General features: G+C 71.7%; 12 non-coding genes across 12 annotated transcripts; 8 read left to right on the top strand and 4 right to left on the bottom strand.

Moving 5' to 3' along the window:
- Positions 1-450: 450 nt before the first annotated feature.
- On the top strand, positions 451-522 carry TRNAG-UCC (transfer RNA glycine (anticodon UCC)). The gene has a single exon. It is a non-coding gene; the product is annotated as a tRNA-Gly (tRNA).
- Positions 523-802: 280 nt separating this feature from the next.
- On the top strand, positions 803-874 carry TRNAE-CUC (transfer RNA glutamic acid (anticodon CUC)). The gene has a single exon. It is a non-coding gene; the product is annotated as a tRNA-Glu (tRNA).
- Positions 875-3,935: 3,061 nt separating this feature from the next.
- Positions 3,936-4,006, bottom strand: TRNAG-GCC (transfer RNA glycine (anticodon GCC)). Its single transcript has one exon. It is a non-coding gene; the product is annotated as a tRNA-Gly (tRNA).
- Positions 4,007-5,740: 1,734 nt separating this feature from the next.
- On the bottom strand, positions 5,741-5,823 carry TRNAL-CAG (transfer RNA leucine (anticodon CAG)). Its single transcript has one exon. It is a non-coding gene; the product is annotated as a tRNA-Leu (tRNA).
- Positions 5,824-6,403: 580 nt separating this feature from the next.
- Positions 6,404-6,475, top strand: TRNAD-GUC (transfer RNA aspartic acid (anticodon GUC)). The gene has a single exon. It is a non-coding gene; the product is annotated as a tRNA-Asp (tRNA).
- A 687-nt stretch (positions 6,476-7,162) lies between these two features.
- Positions 7,163-7,234, top strand: TRNAG-UCC (transfer RNA glycine (anticodon UCC)). The gene has a single exon. It is a non-coding gene; the product is annotated as a tRNA-Gly (tRNA).
- A 280-nt stretch (positions 7,235-7,514) lies between these two features.
- Positions 7,515-7,586, top strand: TRNAE-CUC (transfer RNA glutamic acid (anticodon CUC)). Its single transcript has one exon. It is a non-coding gene; the product is annotated as a tRNA-Glu (tRNA).
- A 3,048-nt stretch (positions 7,587-10,634) lies between these two features.
- On the bottom strand, positions 10,635-10,705 carry TRNAG-GCC (transfer RNA glycine (anticodon GCC)). Its single transcript has one exon. It is a non-coding gene; the product is annotated as a tRNA-Gly (tRNA).
- A 1,728-nt stretch (positions 10,706-12,433) lies between these two features.
- TRNAL-CAG (transfer RNA leucine (anticodon CAG)) lies at positions 12,434-12,516 on the bottom strand. The gene has a single exon. It is a non-coding gene; the product is annotated as a tRNA-Leu (tRNA).
- Positions 12,517-13,096: 580 nt separating this feature from the next.
- Positions 13,097-13,168, top strand: TRNAD-GUC (transfer RNA aspartic acid (anticodon GUC)). Its single transcript has one exon. It is a non-coding gene; the product is annotated as a tRNA-Asp (tRNA).
- Positions 13,169-13,855: 687 nt separating this feature from the next.
- On the top strand, positions 13,856-13,927 carry TRNAG-UCC (transfer RNA glycine (anticodon UCC)). Its single transcript has one exon. It is a non-coding gene; the product is annotated as a tRNA-Gly (tRNA).
- Positions 13,928-14,207: 280 nt separating this feature from the next.
- On the top strand, positions 14,208-14,279 carry TRNAE-CUC (transfer RNA glutamic acid (anticodon CUC)). The gene has a single exon. It is a non-coding gene; the product is annotated as a tRNA-Glu (tRNA).
- Positions 14,280-15,226: the final 947 nt, after the last annotated feature.

Below are 15,226 nucleotides of genomic sequence, written 5' to 3'. Positions count from 1 at the left end.
GCGGCCCTGCCAAGGTGGCTGGCGCAATGGGCTCCTTGCGACGCGACGCACAGCTGCACAGCTGCCGGGACGGGTCGGGGGTCGGATGGGTCCCCCGCCTCGGTGCCTCGCGGAAGTGGCCTGGCGGAGCCGCCGGTGGAGAAGGGCTTGGCCGAGCCCGCTGCCGCAGGACCTGAGGAGGGAGGAGGAGGGCGGACGTGACGGGGTCGGGGTCGGCTTTGGCTTTGGTCGGGTCGAACGGCGGCCAGGGCGCCCCCAGAGGCGGTCGGGCCGGCGGACGAGGGCCGCTGCGTCTGGCGCGGGGCGGCCGTTGGCGGCGCCTGGGGCAGCGCCGAGCTGCGAGCGGGCGGGGCGTCGGGGCAGGGCTGCGCCGGGCGGCGGCAGCGGCGGCGGCGTGACGGCGCCGGCGCGAGCCCCGGGCCGGCATCTCGGGGCGGCCCGGGCTGTGCAGCGTTGGTGGTATAGTGGTGAGCATAGCTGCCTTCCAAGCAGTTGACCCGGGTTCGATTCCCGGCCAACGCAGCGGGCCGACCTTTTGCGGAACCGCAGGGCCCTCCTGGCCCGGAGCCGGGAGCCGGAGGCCGGGAGCCGGGCCCGCGGCCGTGTGCGTGTGTGCGAGAAGGAGGCGCGCGCAGTGTTTTGAGGGTGCAGCCGGGCAGGAAGAACGCTAGGGCGCCTGCATTGCCGGGGGCCGCGCGCGGCTGGCCTGCCAAAGGCAGGGGGCTGGCGCCAAGGGAGCGCCGAGCGGGCGGGATGGAGGCCCCGGGTCCAGGAGGCGCAGGCCAGGCCCGAGGCCTGACGCTCCCTGGTGGTCTAGTGGTTAGGATTCGGCGCTCTCACCGCCGCGGCCCGGGTTCGATTCCCGGTCAGGGAAGCCTTATCTTCTTCCTCTCCGCCTCCCCACCTCCCCAGCACCTCCACAACCCCCTTTTAGCCCACGCCAGAGCTCGCTCGCTCGCTTCGCCCCTTACCCCTCGGCCTCGGCCCCGGACCCCCGACAAGGCCACCCGGCACCCTCCACGGCCAGCCCAAGCCCTGCCACCTCACCTGCGCCCCTGCCAACCTTTTTGGCCCTCGCTCGCCTCGCCTCGCCCACCCGACGTCTCTCCTCCTCCTCCTCCTCCTCCTCCTCCTCCTCCTCATCCTCGGACGCTCGCCTCGCTCCCGCTCTTCCTCAGCCCCAAACCACAGTGGCCCGGGCAGCCACTCTCGCCTGCCGTGGCCACCGCACGTGCTTCGACTCTCCAGCGGCACGCCTTCGGCCGGGACAAACGTCGCGGCCCCCAAGCCACCCCTTCCTGCCTCCTGAGGTGTGGCTCGGGTTGGGGTGGTGGGGGAGGGCGCGGGGTCTACGTCGCCAGGTCCGGCCACCGGCCGGGGCCTGTGGCGTGCTCTTTTACTTGGCGCCTCGTGCCGGCGAAGGCGCGGGCAGCTTACCCGCCGCCGCCGGCCAGGTCCTGTGCCGGCTGCGTCTCCCCGGGGCCGCCGATTGGGCGCCAAGTGCGTCGTGGTCTCGTGCGCCGAGGGGAGCCGAGAGCCGGAGCCTGGCGCCCGGGAGGCGGAGAAGTCAGAATGAACCTGGACCCGTCCGTCTGTCCGGGTAGCTAGACCACCGGGCGGCGGCGGCGGAGGAGACAGAGCAGGGAGATGGAGGAGGCCAGTCTGGCCAAGCAGGGGGGGTGGGGGGCTGGAGGCAGAGGGATGACAGAGTGGACTTCTGGCCAACATTGTATTCGACTGGGCATCACCGACGCTCTCAGTCCTCTCACCAAGTGGCCAGAAGGTTACCGGGAACGCTTCCCTGCCCGACACACCCCTCCCCCCACCCGCCACCTAGATTGGACGGTCCGATGTGTTCCCGTTCCCGCCTTACCGACCATCCAGCCACCCAGGATGGACGCCATCCCTGTCTCCACCCTTGGATCCATCTCCTTCTGTGGACACTCCCCGAAGTAGATGGCAGCTCTCGGTCTCCTTCCCGCCACAACAACCGGGCCGCTGTCAGCGACTTGAACACCTCTTCGCCGACTGGCTCCTTCGGAGGCAAAAGTGGAGAGCCGAGCCCAGGAAGGGCAGAGAGCCGCGGCGGCGGCGGCGGCGGCGGCGGCGGCGGCGGCGGCACACTCCGCGGGTTTAGACGGAGCCGTTCTGACGTGTGCCGAGGAGCCCCTGTGGGCATGGGGGTGCTCACCGCCAGCGCAGGAAGTTCCCTCACCGGGGCCGGGGTGCTGGGGGTGAGTGTGGGTGGGCGGGTGACAGAGCGGGATGAAGGTGTCTGTTCCCGTGGGTGGCCTCCCACGCGGGTCAGGGCACAGGGCCAAACGACCCCGAAAAGAGGGGACGGCCGTGAGCGTCGTGCTGCTCACGGGGGAGGTGTGGGAGGGCGTCCCGGGTGGGTCGGAGTGGAGCGTGGGCGGGGAGGTGCGGGGCTTGCGGGATGTGGCCGGGAGTGCGGCTGGCCGCTCAGGCAGGGGCTCTGCACAGGCTCCGGGCGGTGGCGCACCTTGCCCGGCACGGGTGCCGCGGGGGGGGGGGGGGGGGGCGGTGCGGTGGGGGGGCCGAGGTTTAGGGTGCCGGTGGGGACGGAGCAGGGGTTTGTCCGAGGGGCCCGAGGGAGGAGGACAGGACCGGTGGAAGTGTGCGTAGAGGGGCCCGGGGTCCACGGGGTTGGTGGCGGAGGGATGGAGGGGGTGAGCCTGGGGGCTGGAAGGAACAGCAGGTGGCGGGCAGGGGGCGTGGGCCCTGGCGCGAGGAAGATGGAAGCCCCCGTGGTGGGAGAGGGCCCAGGCCGGCGAGACTGGTGTCCTGTGCTGCGAGGTGGTCAGGCGAAGGAGTAGGGTGAGAGGAGGGGTAGGCAGCAGGCAAGGGTGGGGAATTCAACTGCCCCAGAGACACAAGTGACCTCTGCCCACGACAAAGAGTCGGGTCTCAGGTGTGTGTCTGGGGTTGAGTTGAAAAGAGGCCAAAGGGACGAATGCAACCCGCGGTCCCCGGCCAAGCAGAATTTGGAACGTGGGGGCCGCGGGTGGGGGCGGAGCGGGGAGGGGAGTGTGGGGCAGGAGAGGAGTAGGGGTGTCTGGGGGAGTAGGAGGGTGGTGAGGGGTGGAGGAGGAGGTGCTGGGGCTGGCGGTGCCGCTTGGGGTTTGCAGGCTGTGGTGCTGTTGGACCCGGGAGTGTCCGCGGTGGTTCTCGGGGTGGTGGTGCTGCCTGCGACGGGGGTGTTCGTGGCGGCGGCGGTGACGATAGCGGTGGTGCTGGCCCTGGTGGAGGTGACTCGGTGGACTTGGTGGTGGTGGCGGCGGAGGTGGTTTTAGTGGTGGAGGGGCGGGCCAGCGTTTGGGAAATAGAGCGGCCAAGCGGGAGAAGGTGAATGAATGCTCGCTGTGTGTGTGCATCGTGATGATATCGTGGAACTCTTCGGAACGACTGGAGCGCGCGCCATCACGAGTCGGTGACCGTCGGGGAGAATGCGGTGGATCACTCGTAGGAGTGGCAAGTTGCCTCCTACTGGTGGTAGGAACCGACACGGTCTGATTCTCGGAGTGGGGGTAGAGCGAGGCAGAGAGCGGGGGCGAACCCCCGTGACGGAGTGGGGCGTGCGGGGGCCAGTGTGTGGTGCAGGGTAGCCTTCCTCGAAGCGAAAGGCGTGAGCCGAGCGGGGTCACGGGAGCGAAGAGCAGAGGGACAAGGAAGGCGTGTGGGCACAAGAGTGGCTGAGCGGTCGAGGTGTCTGGGCACGGGGGCTTGGTTCCCCGCGTGCACTTTCTGTCTCCAGGGCGAGAGAGGGGGCTTGGGGGTGGGGGCGGGGGAGACGAGAGCACGTGGAATGTGCTGCGGTGGGCCGCAGAGCCGGTGTGGGACAGGTGCCTTGAGCGCGGGAGAGAGGAAGCCTCGCTCGGCGTTGGGGCGGCGGGACCAAAAGGGGATCGGGGTGCTGCATGGGCCGGGAATCGAACCCGGGCCTCCCGCGTGGCAGGCGAGAATTCTACCACTGAACCACCCATGCACCGATGGCCGCCGCCACCAGCCGCCCGACGCTGGTCCCCGCCCGCCCTCCGCGGCCACCTGCTCCATCTGAGCAGGCGGCGGACTGGTGGGCTCCAAGAGAGGCTCCAGGTACGTGAAGGGCGCTAGGGCGCAGGCGCGGTCGCAAGGGGGCGGGCGAGGAGGCACCGAGGCACCGAGGCAGGCTCGGCCCGTGCCGCGCCTTCTCTGCCGCCCAGGGCCGCGGCGAGATGGCCGGCGTCGCCAGAGGCAGCCGGGAGCCGGACCAAGCCTGGCCCGCGCCCGAATGCCAGTCAGGGTAGGCGATCTGTGGGCGGGTGCAGCTGAAGGCCGACGTTTCCTTCGACGACCCACAGCCCGGTCCCAAAGTGCCTTGGGCGGCTGGCTTTCTTGCCGGGGCGCTGGGCGCGAGGGCGGGCACGGGCGGGAACGGTGCTCCGGCTGTGCGAGGGCGGGGGGCGGCGGGGCGTGGGGGGAGCCGTCGGAGCTGGAGGCCCGGGAGCGCGGCCTCCGCCGCCGCCCGCCGCCGAGCGGGCCTCAGGCCCAGAGGCCAGGCCAAGTGCCCGAGCCTGGCTTCTGCGCTCTGGCCGACGGCTCCCCGGCCAGGGTCCAGCTCCGGTGCGTCGGTGGCGAGGCAGGAGCGCGGTCTCGGATCGGAGGAGCGCTGTGGCGCAGTGGCTGCCGGCTCGCGGGCAGCCCGCTGAGGGAGCGCGCCGGTGTGGTGGGGTTCGGCCCCGGCTGCGGTTTCCCGCTTGGAGACGCGGTGTGGCCGCCGAGGGGGGTGGCCCCGGCTGGGGGCCGGACGTTGGCGGGTGCGTGACGGGGGGGGGGCCCAGGGCTTCTGCTGGCTACTCACTGGAGCAACCTTCCCGGCTTGGGCTCAGGTGCCAGGCAGGCCCTGTGCAGGGAGGGCTCTGTCGTTGGCTGGCGAGCAGATGGCTGCGCTGCGCGTGTCCCGGGAGGCAGGCAGGTGGCCAGGGCGAGGCCCCGAGGTGAAAAATCGCGGTGGGTGGCACAGGCCAGCAAGATGGGGACCGCGACCTCAGTAGGGTGTGGAGAGAATGGCATGGGTGGGCAGGCGGGCGGGGCTGGCGGCAAGGACAGAACGTCGGACGGTTGTGCTGCTGGTTGCGCGAGTGTCAGGCTCTCAGAGGGAGTCGCTGTTCAGCAGACAGAAGTCGGACGGTGACCCGTGGAGGGCTTTCTTCACGCAGGGCGCGGTGAGGGAGCGGCAGTGGGAGCGGAGACGGGAGTGGGAGGGAGGCAGTTAGGGAGGGGGGAACCCACAAGCACGGAGCGGGGGGAGGGGGCGCGGGGAGGGGGTGGGGCGCAGGGATCGGGTCGGAGGGAGGTGGGGGGCGCCGGGGCGGGGAGGGGAAGCAGGGGAGGGAAAGATGTGGTGCAAAGTCCTGAAGCTTCCGCGTGCGGGGGGTCAGGTAGGAAGGGTGTGTGAGTGGGTGGGGGAGCGCGTGCGTCCAGCAAGCCAGTTGCCAGGGGGTTCAAGGCGCCGGAGCACCCTCCTGGGCTATTTCTGCCAGGCCGGCGCACGGGTCGGCAGGAAAGGTGGCCGTGCCTGAGCAGCTGGTGGGGCGAGAGGCGTGGGTGTAGGGGCTGGACTTTGGAGAGGCGGCAAGAGCGCAAGCCAGCGACGGACGGTAAGGCGGTAAAGAGCTGCGACGGGGTGTCGCGGAGGCCCGGGACCCGGGCATTTGTTGGGCGGGCCAAAAGGTTGGCGTGTCAGGAGTGGGATTCGAACCCACGCCTCCAGGGGAGACTGCGACCTGAACGCAGCGCCTTAGACCGCTCGGCCATCCTGACGGCGGGCCTGGGCGCGTGTCCGCTCACCTGGCTGGGACCCGACGCGCAGAGCGGTGCCACCCTGGCCGCACGCGGCGCCTGGCGGGCCGCTGTGTGGGCGCGCAAGGGACGGGACCCGCGCGCCGACCGGCGGGGAGACTCGCCGGGCTCCGCCGCCCACACACCCTCGCCCACCCCCGGCCCCCGCCGGGCCGCGTCCCCGGGGTGCGGCCGTCCTCTGCCGCCAGCCCCCACCCGCGCCTCTCCTCGCGGCGGACGTGGCACGGCGCGCGCCCACCTTCTCCCCGCCGCCTTGCTCGCCCTCTCGGGCCTCTTCCTGCCGGCGCGATCCCCGCACTGGAGGCAACAGGCAGCGCGCACTCGGAGCGTTGAGCAGCCCCGGGTCCGGGTCCGGGTCCGGGTCCGGGTCCGCATCCGCATCGAGGTCGCCATCTGCTTTGTCGAATGACGCGATTGTTTAGGGGTCGGGTCGGGCCGGGCCGGGCACGCGCCGGGCAGCCGTGGTGGGCAGGAGGTCGAGAGCAGGGTAGGCGTCGGCGGGCAGCCGGACAGCGATCGCGCGCCGGGGCGGCCGCCGCCGTCCTCGTTAGTATAGTGGTGAGTATCCCCGCCTGTCACGCGGGAGACCGGGGTTCGATTCCCCGACGGGGAGGCAAGACGCCCTCTTTTGGTCGCCGGCACCGCTCTCCGTCCAGCCGCTTGCGCCCAAGGGCCCTTCTTCTCCCTCCCCCGCCCTCCAGCGAGGCGCAGGCCGCCGACTCGTGCCCCGGCTGCCCACCCTCGCCCACCCGGACCCTTCTCCCCTCCTCCTTGTCCTCCTCCTCGCCGGGCGCTTGCTCGCCGCAGCCGAGCGAGGGCTTCCTCTGCTCCTCCCCACGGCGCCCGACGAGCGGCCCTGCCAAGGTGGCTGGCGCAATGGGCTCCTTGCGACGCGACGCACAGCTGCACAGCTGCCGGGACGGGTCGGGGGTCGGATGGGTCCCCCGCCTCGGTGCCTCGCGGAAGTGGCCTGGCGGAGCCGCCGGTGGAGAAGGGCTTGGCCGAGCCCGCTGCCGCAGGACCTGAGGAGGGAGGAGGAGGGCGGACGTGACGGGGTCGGGGTCGGCTTTGGCTTTGGTCGGGTCGAACGGCGGCCAGGGCGCCCCCAGAGGCGGTCGGGCCGGCGGACGAGGGCCGCTGCGTCTGGCGCGGGGCGGCCGTTGGCGGCGCCTGGGGCAGCGCCGAGCTGCGAGCGGGCGGGGCGTCGGGGCAGGGCTGCGCCGGGCGGCGGCAGCGGCGGCGGCGTGACGGCGCCGGCGCGAGCCCCGGGCCGGCATCTCGGGGCGGCCCGGGCTGTGCAGCGTTGGTGGTATAGTGGTGAGCATAGCTGCCTTCCAAGCAGTTGACCCGGGTTCGATTCCCGGCCAACGCAGCGGGCCGACCTTTTGCGGAACCGCAGGGCCCTCCTGGCCCGGAGCCGGGAGCCGGAGGCCGGGAGCCGGGCCCGCGGCCGTGTGCGTGTGTGCGAGAAGGAGGCGCGCGCAGTGTTTTGAGGGTGCAGCCGGGCAGGAAGAACGCTAGGGCGCCTGCATTGCCGGGGGCCGCGCGCGGCTGGCCTGCCAAAGGCAGGGGGCTGGCGCCAAGGGAGCGCCGAGCGGGCGGGATGGAGGCCCCGGGTCCAGGAGGCGCAGGCCAGGCCCGAGGCCTGACGCTCCCTGGTGGTCTAGTGGTTAGGATTCGGCGCTCTCACCGCCGCGGCCCGGGTTCGATTCCCGGTCAGGGAAGCCTTATCTTCTTCCTCTCCGCCTCCCCACCTCCCCAGCACCTCCACAACCCCCTTTTAGCCCACGCCAGAGCTCGCTCGCTCGCTTCGCCCCTTACCCCTCGGCCTCGGCCCCGGACCCCCGACAAGGCCACCCGGCACCCTCCACGGCCAGCCCAAGCCCTGCCACCTCACCTGCGCCCCTGCCAACCTTTTTGGCCCTCGCTCGCCTCGCCTCGCCCACCCGACGTCTCTCCTCCTCCTCCTCCTCCTCCTCCTCCTCCTCCTCCTCGGACGCTCGCCTCGCTCCCGCTCTTCCTCAGCCCCAAACCACAGTGGCCCGGGCAGCCACTCTCGCCTGCCGTGGCCACCGCACGTGCTTCGACTCTCCAGCGGCACGCCTTCGGCCGGGACAAACGTCGCGGCCCCCAAGCCACCCCTTCCTGCCTCCTGAGGTGTGGCTCGGGTTGGGGTGGTGGGGGAGGGCGCGGGGTCTACGTCGCCAGGTCCGGCCACCGGCCGGGGCCTGTGGCGTGCTCTTTTACTTGGCGCCTCGTGCCGGCGAAGGCGCGGGCAGCTTACCCGCCGCCGCCGGCCAGGTCCTGTGCCGGCTGCGTCTCCCCGGGGCCGCCGATTGGGCGCCAAGTGCGTCGTGGTCTCGTGCGCCGAGGGGAGCCGAGAGCCGGAGCCTGGCGCCCGGGAGGCGGAGAAGTCAGAATGAACCTGGACCCGTCCGTCTGTCCGGGTAGCTAGACCACCGGGCGGCGGCGGCGGAGGAGACAGAGCAGGGAGATGGAGGAGGCCAGTCTGGCCAAGCAGGGGGGGTGGGGGGCTGGAGGCAGAGGGATGACAGAGTGGACTTCTGGCCAACATTGTATTCGACTGGGCATCACCGACGCTCTCAGTCCTCTCACCAAGTGGCCAGAAGGTTACCGGGAACGCTTCCCTGCCCGACACACCCCTCCCCCCACCCGCCACCTAGATTGGACGGTCCGATGCGTTCCCGTTCCCGCCTTACCGACCATCCAGCCACCCAGGATGGACGCCATCCCTGTCTCCACCCTTGGATCCATCTCCTTCTGTGGACACTCCCCGAAGTAGGTGGCAGCTCTCGGTCTCCTTCCCGCCACAACAACCGGGCCGCTGTCAGCGACTTGAACACCTCTTCGCCGACTGGCTCCTTCGGAGGCAAAAGTGGAGAGCCGAGCCCAGGAAGGGCAGAGAGCCGCGGCGGCGGCGGCGGCGGCGGCGGCACACTCCGCGGGTTTAGACGGAGCCGTTCTGACGTGTGCCGAGGAGCCCCTGTGGGCATGGGGGTGCTCACCGCCAGCGCAGGAAGTTCCCTCACCGGCCTGGCCGGGGTGCTGGGGGTGAGTGTGGGTGGGCGGGTGACAGAGCGGGATGAAGGTGTCTGTTCCCGTGGGTGGCCTCCCACGCGGGTCAGGGCACAGGGCCAAACGACCCCGAAAAGAGGGGACGGCCGTGAGCGTCGTGCTGCTCACGGGGGAGGTGTGGGAGGGCGTCCCGGGTGGGTCGGAGTGGAGCGTGGGCGGGGAGGTGCGGGGCTTGCGGGATGTGGCCGGGAGTGCGGCTGGCCGCTCAGGCAGGGGCTCTGCACAGGCTCCGGGCGGTGGCGCACCTTGCCCGGCACGGGTGCCGCGGGGGGGGGGGGGGGGGCGGTGCGGTGGGGGGGCCGAGGTTTAGGGTGCCGGTGGGGACGGAGCAGGGGTTTGTCCGAGGGGCCCGAGGGAGGAGGACAGGACCGGTGGAAGTGTGCGTAGAGGGGCCCGGGGTCCACGGGGTTGGTGGCGGAGGGATGGAGGGGGTGAGCCTGGGGGCTGGAAGGAACAGCAGGTGGCGGGCAGGGGGCGTGGGCCCTGGCACGAGGAAGATGGAAGCCCCCGTGGTGGGAGAGGGCCCAGGCCGGCGAGACTGGTGTCCTGTGCTGCGAGGTGGTCAGGCGAAGGAGTAGGGTGAGAGGAGGGGTAGGCAGCAGGCAAGGGTGGGGAATTCAACTGCCCCAGAGACACAAGTGACCTCTGCCCACGACAAAGAGTCGGGTCTCAGGTGTGTGTCTGGGGTTGAGTTGAAAAGAGGCCAAAGGGACGAATGCAACCCGCGGTCCCCGGCCAAGCAGAATTTGGAACGTGGGGGCCGCGGGTGGGGGCGGAGCGGGGAGGGGAGTGTGGGGCAGGAGAGGAGTAGGGGTGTCTGGGGGAGTAGGAGGGTGGTGAGGGGTGGAGGAGGAGGTGCTGGGGCTGGCGGTGCCGCTTGGGGTTTGCAGGCTGTGGTGCTGTTGGACCCGGGAGTGTCCGCGGTGGTTCTCGGGGTGGTGGTGCTGCCTGCGACGGGGGTGTTCGTGGCGGCGGCGGTGACGATAGCGGTGGTGCTGGCCCTGGTGGAGGTGACTCGGTGGACTTGGTGGTGGTGGCGGCGGAGGTGGTTTTAGTGGTGGAGGGGCGGGCCAGCGTTTGGGAAATAGAGCGGCCAAGCGGGAGAAGGTGAATGAATGCTCGCTGTGTGTGTGCATCGTGATGATATCGTGGAACTCTTCGGAACGACTGGAGCGCGCGCCATCACGAGTCGGTGACCGTCGGGGAGAATGCGGTGGATCATTCGTAGGAGTGGCAAGTTGCCTCCTACTGGTGGTAGGAACCGACACGGTCTGATTCTCGGAGTGGGGGTAGAGCGAGGCAGAGAGCGGGGGCGAACCCCCGTGACGGAGTGGGGCGTGCGGGGGCCAGTGTGTGGTGCAGGGTAGCCTTCCTCGAAGCGAAAGGCGTGAGCCGAGCGGGGTCACGGGAGCGAAGAGCAGAGGGACAAGGAAGGCGTGTGGGCACAAGAGTGGCTGAGCGGTCGAGGTGTCTGGGCACGGGGGCTTGGTTCCCCGCGTGCACTTTCTGTCTCCAGGGCGAGAGAGGGGGCTTGGGGGTGGGGGCGGGGGAGACGAGAGCACGTGGAATGTGCTGCGGTGGGCCGCAGAGCCGGTGTGGGACAGGTGCCTTGAGCGCGGGAGAGAGGAAGCCTCGCTCGGCGTTGGGGCGGCGGGACCAAAAGGGGATCGGGGTGCTGCATGGGCCGGGAATCGAACCCGGGCCTCCCGCGTGGCAGGCGAGAATTCTACCACTGAACCACCCATGCACCGATGGCCGCCGCCACCAGCCGCCCGACGCTGGTCCCCGCCCTCCGCGGCCACCTGCTCCATCTGAGCAGGCGGCGGACTGGTGGGCTCCAAGAGAGGCTCCAGGTACGTGAAGGGCGCTAGGGCGCAGGCGCGGTCGCAAGGGGGCGGGCGAGGAGGCACCGAGGCACCGAGGCAGGCTCGGCCCGTGCCGCGCCTTCTCTGCCGCCCAGGGCCGCGGCGAGATGGCCGGCGTCGCCAGAGGCAGCCGGGAGCCGGACCAAGCCTGGCCCGCGCCCGAATGCCAGTCAGGGTAGGCGATCTGTGGGCGGGTGCAGCTGAAGGCCGACGTTTCCTTCGACGACCCACAGCCCGGTCCCAAAGTGCCTTGGGCGGCTGGCTTTCTTGCCGGGGCGCTGGGCGCGAGGGCGGGCACGGGCGGGAACGGTGCTCCGGCTGTGCGAGGGCGGGGGCGGCGGGGCGTGGGGGGAGCCGTCGGAGCTGGAGGCCCGGGAGCGCGGCCTCCGCCGCCGCCCGCCGCCGAGCGGGCCTCAGGCCCAGAGGCCAGGCCAAGTGCCCGAGCCTGGCTTCTGCGCTCTGGCCGACGGCTCCCCGGCCAGGGTCCAGCTCCGGTGCGTCGGTGGCGAGGCAGGAGCGCGGTCTCGGATCGGAGGAGCGCTGTGGCGCAGTGGCTGCCGGCTCGCGGGCAGCCCGCTGAGGGAGCGCGCCGGTGTGGTGGGGTTCGGCCCCGGCTGCGGTTTCCCGCTTGGAGACGCGGTGTGGCCGCCGAGGGGGGTGGCCCCGGCTGGGGGCCGGACGTTGGCGGGTGCGTGACGGGGGGGGGCCCAGGGCTTCTGCTGGCTACTCACTGGAGCAATCTTCCCGGCTTGGGCTCAGGTGCCAGGCAGGCCCTGTGCAGGGAGGGCTCTGTCGTTGGCTGGCGAGCAGATGGCTGCGCTGCGCGTGTCCCGGGAGGCAGGCAGGTGGCCAGGGCGAGGCCCCGAGGTGAAAAATCGCGGTGGGTGGCACAGGCCAGCAAGATGGGGACCGCGACCTCAGTAGGGTGTGGAGAGAATGGCATGGGTGGGCAGGCGGGCGGGGCTGGCGGCAAGGACAGAACGTCGGACGGTTGTGCTGCTGGTTGCGCGAGTGTCAGGCTCTCAGAGGGAGTCGCTGTTCAGCAGACAGAAGTCGGACGGTGACCCGTGGAGGGCTTTCTTCACGCAGGGCGCGGTGAGGGAGCGGCAGTGGGAGCGGAGACGGGAGTGGGAGGGAGGCAGTTAGGGAGGGGGGAACCCACAAGCACGGAGCGGGGGGAGGGGGCGCGGGGAGGGGGTGGGGCGCAGGGATCGGGTCGGAGGGAGGTGGGGGGCGCCGGGGCGGGGAGGGGAAGCAGGGGAGGGAAAGATGTGGTGCAAAGTCCTGAAGCTTCCGCGTGCGGGGGGTCAGGTAGGAAGGGTGTGTGAGTGGGTGGGGGAGCGCGTGCGTCCAGCAAGCCAGTTGCCAGGGGGTTCAAGGCGCCGGAGCACCCTCCTGGGCTATTTCTGCCAGGCCGGCGCACGGGTCGGCAGGAAAGGTGGCCGTGCCTGAGCAGCTGGTGGGGCGAGAGGCGTGGGTGTAGGGGCTGGACTTTGGAGAGGCGGCAAGAGCGCAAGCCAGCGACGGACGGTAAGGCGGTAAAGAGCTGCGACGGGGTGTCGCGGAGGCCCGGGACCCGGGCATTTGTTGGGCGGGCCAAAAGGTTGGCGTGTCAGGAGTGGGATTCGAACCCACGCCTCCAGGGGAGACTGCGACCTGAACGCAGCGCCTTAGACCGCTCGGCCATCCTGACGGCGGGCCTGGGCGCGTGTCCGCTCACCTGGCTGGGACCCGACGCGCAGAGCGGTGCCACCCTGGCCGCACGCGGCGCCTGGCGGGCCGCTGTGTGGGCGCGCAAGGGACGGGACCCGCGCGCCGACCGGCGGGGAGACTCGCCGGGCTCCGCCGCCCACACACCCTCGCCCACCCCCGGCCCCCGCCGGGCCGCGTCCCCGGGGTGCGGCCGTCCTCTGCCGCCAGCCCCCACCCGCGCCTCTCCTCGCGGCGGACGTGGCACGGCGCGCGCCCACCTTCTCCCCGCCGCCTTGCTCGCCCTCTCGGGCCTCTTCCTGCCGGCGCGATCCCCGCACTGGAGGCAACAGGCAGCGCGCACTCGGAGCGTTGAGCAGCCCCGGGTCCGGGTCCGGGTCCGGGTCCGGGTCCGCATCCGCATCGAGGTCGCCATCTGCTTTGTCGAATGACGCGATTGTTTAGGGGTCGGGTCGGGCCGGGCCGGGCACGCGCCGGGCAGCCGTGGTGGGCAGGAGGTCGAGAGCAGGGTAGGCGTCGGCGGGCAGCCGGACAGCGATCGCGCGCCGGGGCGGCCGCCGCCGTCCTCGTTAGTATAGTGGTGAGTATCCCCGCCTGTCACGCGGGAGACCGGGGTTCGATTCCCCGACGGGGAGGCAAGACGCCCTCTTTTGGTCGCCGGCACCGCTCTCCGTCCAGCCGCTTGCGCCCAAGGGCCCTTCTTCTCCCTCCCCCGCCCTCCAGCGAGGCGCAGGCCGCCGACTCGTGCCCCGGCTGCCCACCCTCGCCCACCCGGACCCTTCTCCCCTCCTCCTTGTCCTCCTCCTCGCCGGGCGCTTGCTCGCCGCAGCCGAGCGAGGGCTTCCTCTGCTCCTCCCCACGGCGCCCGACGAGCGGCCCTGCCAAGGTGGCTGGCGCAATGGGCTCCTTGCGACGCGACGCACAGCTGCACAGCTGCCGGGACGGGTCGGGGGTCGGATGGGTCCCCCGCCTCGGTGCCTCGCGGAAGTGGCCTGGCGGAGCCGCCGGTGGAGAAGGGCTTGGCCGAGCCCGCTGCCGCAGGACCTGAGGAGGGAGGAGGAGGGCGGACGTGACGGGGTCGGGGTCGGCTTTGGCTTTGGTCGGGTCGAACGGCGGCCAGGGCGCCCCCAGAGGCGGTCGGGCCGGCGGACGAGGGCCGCTGCGTCTGGCGCGGGGCGGCCGTTGGCGGCGCCTGGGGCAGCGCCGAGCTGCGAGCGGGCGGGGCGTCGGGGCAGGGCTGCGCCGGGCGGCGGCAGCGGCGGCGGCGTGACGGCGCCGGCGCGAGCCCCGGGCCGGCATCTCGGGGCGGCCCGGGCTGTGCAGCGTTGGTGGTATAGTGGTGAGCATAGCTGCCTTCCAAGCAGTTGACCCGGGTTCGATTCCCGGCCAACGCAGCGGGCCGACCTTTTGCGGAACCGCAGGGCCCTCCTGGCCCGGAGCCGGGAGCCGGAGGCCGGGAGCCGGGCCCGCGGCCGTGTGCGTGTGTGCGAGAAGGAGGCGCGCGCAGTGTTTTGAGGGTGCAGCCGGGCAGGAAGAACGCTAGGGCGCCTGCATTGCCGGGGGCCGCGCGCGGCTGGCCTGCCAAAGGCAGGGGGCTGGCGCCAAGGGAGCGCCGAGCGGGCGGGATGGAGGCCCCGGGTCCAGGAGGCGCAGGCCAGGCCCGAGGCCTGACGCTCCCTGGTGGTCTAGTGGTTAGGATTCGGCGCTCTCACCGCCGCGGCCCGGGTTCGATTCCCGGTCAGGGAAGCCTTATCTTCTTCCTCTCCGCCTCCCCACCTCCCCAGCACCTCCACAACCCCCTTTTAGCCCACGCCAGAGCTCGCTCGCTCGCTTCGCCCCTTACCCCTCGGCCTCGGCCCCGGACCCCCGACAAGGCCACCCGGCACCCTCCACGGCCAGCCCAAGCCCTGCCACCTCACCTGCGCCCCTGCCAACCTTTTTGGCCCTCGCTCGCCTCGCCTCGCCCACCCGACGTCTCTCCTCCTCCTCCTCCTCCTCCTCCTCCTCCTCCTCCTCCTCGGACGCTCGCCTCGCTCCCGCTCTTCCTCAGCCCCAAACCACAGTGGCCCGGGCAGCCACTCTCGCCTGCCGTGGCCACCGCACGTGCTTCGACTCTCCAGCGGCACGCCTTCGGCCGGGACAAACGTCGCGGCCCCCAAGCCACCCCTTCCTGCCTCCTGAGGTGTGGCTCGGGTTGGGGTGGTGGGGGAGGGCGCGGGGTCTACGTCGCCAGGTCCGGCCACCGGCCGGGGCCTGTGGCGTGCTCTTTTACTTGGCGCCTCGTGCCGGCGAAGGCGCGGGCAGCTTACCCGCCGCCGCCGGCCAGGTCCTGTGCCGGCTGCGTCTCCCCGGGGCCGCCGATTGGGCGCCAAGTGCGTCGTGGTCTCGTGCGCCGAGGGGAGCCGAGAGCCGGAGCCTGGCGCCCGGGAGGCGGAGAAGTCAGAATGAACCTGGACCCGTCCGTCTGTCCGGGTAGCTAGACCACCGGGCGGCGGCGGCGGAGGAGACAGAGCAGGGAGATGGAGGAGGCCAGTCTGGCCAAGCAGGGGGGGTGGGGGGCTGGAGGCAGAGGGATGACAGAGTGGACTTCTGGCCAACATTGTATTCGACTGGGCATCACCGACGCTCTCAGTCCTCTCACCAAGTGGCCAGAAGGTTACCGGGAACGCTTCCCTGCCCGACACACCCCTCCC

This window comes from Diceros bicornis, unplaced genomic scaffold (assembly GCF_020826845.1).
Source record: "Diceros bicornis minor isolate mBicDic1 unplaced genomic scaffold, mDicBic1.mat.cur scaffold_834_ctg1, whole genome shotgun sequence".
Lineage (NCBI taxonomy): Eukaryota > Metazoa > Chordata > Mammalia > Perissodactyla > Rhinocerotidae > Diceros > Diceros bicornis.
The sequence above is the reverse complement of the archived record's forward strand: the minus strand, read 5'-3'. Positions and strand labels throughout refer to the sequence as shown.